A 5,892-nucleotide genomic window follows, 5' to 3' on the forward strand; every position below is an offset into this window, starting at 1 on the left:
TGGCTTGCTTCTCATTATGCCACACCAGTCATTTCCAAAACGTTTTTTTTTGTCCTAGAGATCGTCCTCTAAATGTTTGGTGCTGTCAGATCGGTATTTCTCGGGTGCAAATTTGATCTAATCAGAGGCGTGACCACTGCACCCCAAACCCCCCCCCCCCCCCCCAGAGAGAAGCCGTGGCCCCCCTGCGAAATGCTCTGTCTGTCCAATGAAAACTCTGGAGAAGAATAACATTTGATTTTCAAAACTGAGTTGCTTTCCAATTGGCCCATTTGAATTTGGGGCGTATCCGTCAGTGTCTCCTCCACTAGACAGGCACCGCGCTGCTCACAGTTCACTTCGCCGCACATTTTGCAGCACGTTTTGAACCAGTTGACCGCATTCTTTTAATTAAAATCGTGTATACGTTCCATTCTTCTTTTATTTTCTGGCTGGTAACACCAAAGGCTATGCATAGGTGGCTTATTAAAAAGCAGACATCTTCAACCTCTGTCCCTCCGCAAGCTGCTGGCTCCACGGTTGAGCCCAGCACCGCTGCTACCAACACGGAGCACAGCGCACCCACGTGGGGAACTGAAACTCCAAAAGATGTCGATAAGCCTACACAATCCTCCAGCTCTGCGCCCGTGTCGGGTACTCCAAACAAAATATACAGTCCGGTCTGCCTGACTTAAATATGGATAGCCCATCCCAGCCCATTTTAATTAATTAACCCAAGCGCGCATTCGGAAAGACACTCGGATGTTTTAGTGCAAGCTGGTATCAGTCTCGACCATGGCTTGAATATTCTGTTGTCCGTGATGGCAGCTTTTGCTTTGCCTGCCACAAATTTAGTGTTTCCAGTTCTGACCGGAGGACATATTCACCAAACACGGCTACACTAATTGGAAAAAAGCTCTAGAAAAAGACGTTGGCAGCTTCCACAAACACGCGTCTGGTATCCCGCACATCAGAGCCATGTCTCCATCACAGCACTCGTCACTGGTGAGTCTTCAGCTGCATGTGAAAGCTCTTTCTCTACTTTGAACCGCATTCTCACTCCACTCCGCCGAACAATTAATGCTGCATTCAAGGAAGAGAAATTTAGTCATTCTGGCACATGAGAAAAACATCACAGAAAATCTAGACGTGAATGAATTTATTTCAGAATTTGCCAAGAGTAACCACAGACTGGTCCTGTAGATAACATCCAGGTTAAACACTGGACACTGATGTCCTATAGCCTCCCATGACTACAATAAGCCAAGTTTCTGTTCTTGCTCTCATATGTTGTATACATTTGACTTTATTGATATTTGCCTTGTAGATGTAGTTCTATATTTGTTCACAAAAAATAATAATACAAGTTCCATTGCCTCTGTTAATTTTATTGAACAACAGGTTATGATTTATGACACAAGTTTTGCTTTTATATGTTATATAAAACTATATTGTTATTATTATTTGACCCCCCTACAAAAATGGGGATGGATGGATGGATATTTTTTGCCCCCCCCCCCCCCCCCCAAACAGGCCAAATGCCCACCCACACATGATGTTCTGGTCACACCTCTGGATCCAAGTTAGCGTAGTCATATGTTGACTTTGACTCACTTTATTGATTGGCCGCATATTAAAAAAAAAAAAAATTCAAGTAACAATGCTACATGTTATCATTAGTAGGAGGTTAATTATGATCCTTCTCAGCCACTTAGGGCTGGTAATGGACTAAGCAACTGTTTTCAGTTTCATTTTGGGCAGATTTATTCGTTGAGTTTTATTTTTCAATCATTTAAAGCTAGACTGATTTCTAGCTTGACTGCTGATTTGGCTGTGTATGGACTATTTTTCGGCCTATCCCTATTCCCGCCTTGAGACTTACCTGGCTTTTTTCTCCGGACATCTGAGTTGTCTGCATCTTCGTTTAACATGTGGACTGGTAGGATATTTATTTGGTTGTGTGTTTGTTTGGCCCCTCCTGTCGCTCGCTATCCTACCTTCGACAGGCCTGCTTCAGTATTCAGCTGCTGAGCTCCTCTGACTGCACTTCCACCTGTCTGAGCCTCCGCTGACTGGGCTGTATCTCCACCCAGACATCGTATTCCTCCCCCGTTGGAGCTGATAGTTCAAAAATAATAAACTCCATCTGGCCCAGTTCTCGACGTTCTCCACGTAACTTAGGCAGAGTCGCTGACCACAGTGTGTTTGCCAGCCTAGCCCGGTCGGCTAACACCATTGCTAAATGCGATAACGCCGTTGTCAACTTTGGTCTGCTGAACATCCGCTCATTACGAGCAAGCGGCCTCTCATCCACAATCTCCTCACTGATCGTAAGTTTGACTTTTTCTGTCTAACTGAGACATGGCAACAACCTCTTGACTTTTCCCAACTTAACGAATCCACTTCCACGGGGTTTGTTTACATCTCTCAACCCCGTGGCTCTGGCCGAGGTGGAGGACTTGCGTTAATGTATCGTGAGAAGTGAAAAGTCCTGCTGTTGTCTGTTCCTGCCTTCAGTTCTTTTGAATCTCTTGTATGTCAATTAAATGGACCTATTCCTACTACCATTGTAACTGTTTACCGGCCCCTAAACCAAATAATGACTTTCTGAATGACTTTGCTGTTTTCCATACACACTTATCTACTGTGGTTCTATTCAATAAGGGCGCGCACAAAAAGGCGACCTTCAAAAGGGCGACCTCAATTGGACGCGGAGAATAAAAGCGCACATAAATAAAAGCGATCTTCAAAGGGGCGACCTCAATTGAGCGCCGAATAAAGGCGCGCGTAAATAAAGGAGCGCTTCAAAAGGATGACCTTCGGAGCGAATTAAATTAATTGTCCTTGATTATGCTAATAGACCGCATCTCGAATATCTACGTGGCATTGCACATAATCTACAGCTTCAAGTGTAACTTGCTTTCACCTTTTTATACATTCAGTCATTGCCTTAATCTAATTTTCTGTAATTCTGAAAACAACGAAATATGTTCAGTCATTGCCTTAATCGAATTTTCTGTAATTTTGAAAACAACGAAATATAGAGAGCTTCAGAAATAGTTTGTTAGAAGTTCACGCATTAATTAATTGGATGTTTTAATATTCTTGCTTTCACCTTTTTATACGTTCAATCATTGCCTTTATCTAATAAATTTTCTGTAATTTTGTTGCATTTGCCTTTATTCGCTGCGCCCAATTGACGTCACCCTTTTGAAGCACTCCTTTATTTATGCGCGCATTTATTCGCCGCTCAATTGAGGTCATCCTTTTGAAGGTCGCTTTTATGTGCGCGCCCTTATTGACGGATACCATCTACTGTTTCATCAAACATAATACTTCTGGGGGATTTCAGTATACATATGGATAATATCAATGTCCCTCTTACTAGAGACTTGACATCCTGCCTTGAGAGTTTTGGATTCCAGCAGCACACTGATGTTCCCACTCATTACAAAGGACATATCCTTGGACTTGATTTGCTGTTCTGGAGTTACCCCGCTTGATTGTACTGCGGATGAACTCCCCATAACTGATCATTTTCTTATTTCATTCAATGTTAAACTTGCACTTTCCAACACTAAGCTTTCCCGTCTCATGTCTTTCCGTAATATTAAGAATATTAACTTCGACTCTCTTTCCTCTAGTATTGATTCCCTTATGGACCTTCATAATTTATCCACTCCTGAAGAACTGGTCTCACACTATAACACTGGAGTTAATGGTATTCTTAACTCTGTCGCTCCATTAAAAACTAGATATCTGTTTCTTTCTCCTTTTCTGCTCCCTGGTTCACATCTGAACTTCAGCTTTTGAAAGCCAAAGGGCGGCAACTTGAACAGTTATATAAAAAAACTGGACTCTGTTCACAAAGAGATGTATAAAAACCATATACTGTGGAACCTCGGTTTGAGAGTAACTTGGTTTACGAGTGTTTTGCAAGACGAGCAAAAATTTGTAATACTTTTTCACTTGATAAACGAGCGAGGTCTTGCAGTACAAGTAGTATGTACTGTATACGCTTTGTCTGCTGAGCGTCATGTGATCACAACTGAACTGATGGTTCTTCTCTCTCTCACTGCAGGATTGTGGGCAATCGTCTCCTATTCTCCATCTGAGTTGGCGTGCCTCACTCATATAGTCAACATCCGTACGAGCGTATAGTGTTTACTACAGCATTAGCATTGTGACTGTGTGCGTGCGTGTGCGCTCGTGTGTGTGTGTGTGTGTGCTGTGACGTGCGAGTCCCCGTCTTGCAGCCTAAAACACAAAGCTGAGTCTCAGTACTTTAGCAACGCCAGCTTTATTCAGCTTGAAACAGCAACAGCGCAGTTATTTATACACAGACACAGCAGTCAGGCAGGGCCCTGCACATTTATAATGCTCCTTGTTCCTTGTATCACCCATTGACAGCAGGCGTTTATTGCATGTCCGCGATCTTTTCGGATTCGCTTGTACGGCGAACTGCTACAGCGCTGGGAGACTGCGATTGCTTTGGGACGCTCTTCCGCATGTCATCCCGTTGGGTGCAATCCCACAAGAGTTTAGAAACTCACTCACACCAGCCATGATTCTTTTCAAAGGTAAAGTGCAAGTTAATTTGTTTTATGTATTTTTACTTTATATTTTGTATTAATCATTTTTATATGAATAGTTTTGGGTTGTGGAACAAATCATCTGAGTTTCCATTATTTCTTATGGGGAAATTCACGTTGATATACGAGTGCTTTGGACGACGAGCACATTTCCGGAATGAATTATGCTCGCAAACCGAGGTTCCACTGTAACTGAACTTTATTACAAGGACTGTGTTGCCCAAACTAAATCTAACTATTTTACTCACATTATTAGAGAATTTGATTTTTTCCAATTTCAAATAATATAAAACATCGGTTTCCCACTGACTTATCAGAGGAGAGTTAGGATTCTTCCAATTTAACAAAATAAGTCTGCGTGCCAAAAGTGTAGTGAATGCAATCACCGTTTGCTTGTCCTTCTCCAATTCAAGTCCATCTGGAAGAACACCAAACACAGCTGTTAGTGGGTTAGGAGGGATTGTGACCCCAAGGCGGTCTGAAAGGCACTTAAAAATTTTGGTTCAAAATGATGTTAGTTTGGTGCAGGCCCAGAACATGTGACCCAGTGAGGCAGGAGCTTGGTTGCAGCGCTCGCAGGTTGGATCCTGGCCTGGAAACATTTTGGACAGTTTTAAGCGAGACAGATGAGCTCGATATATAATTTTTAGTTGAATAATTGTATGCTTTGCGCATATCGAGCTCGAGTGAATTCTCTGCTTTGCTACCTTTCACTCCTTTTCTGATATATTGATTAAGAGATCTTCTTCCCAATGTCCTCTTGGATCTTTGAAAGGTAGGGGCTCTAATAAGATTTTATATATTGTGGAAATAGTGTTTAATTCCTCGAAATTGAGCAGTATTTTTTCCAGCATGGTGGAGGGTACGAGGTGAGGAAAATTGGGCAGTTTCTGTTTAAAAAAATTTCTAATTTGAAGATTGTGAAAGAATTGTGTAGCTGGGAGGTTGAATTTGGAACGTAATTGTTCAAAAGATGTAAATATGTTGTCTATATAAAGATCTCTGAGCATTTTAATCCCAAAACTTTTCCAGGTATTAAAAACTGGATATACTTGCGAAGGTTGAAGGAGGTGGTTCTCTTGCAGAGGTGCCGCGGATGAAAGATTTTCCATCTTAAAATTCTTTCTAATTTGGTTCCATATTCTGAGTGAGTAAAGCACAATTGGGTTATTAGTATATTTGCGATAACTTTCATTTATTGGAGCGCAGAGCAGGGAATATAAAGAAGTACTACAGGATTTTACTTCTATTGCGGACCAAGCCTGTGTATGTTCATTTATTTGTGTCCAGGTTTTTATGGCTAGTATGTTTGCTGCCCAGT

The sequence above is a fragment of the Erpetoichthys calabaricus genome, chromosome 13 (genome assembly GCF_900747795.2).
Source record: "Erpetoichthys calabaricus chromosome 13, fErpCal1.3, whole genome shotgun sequence".
Classification (NCBI taxonomy): Eukaryota; Metazoa; Chordata; class Cladistia; order Polypteriformes; family Polypteridae; genus Erpetoichthys; species Erpetoichthys calabaricus.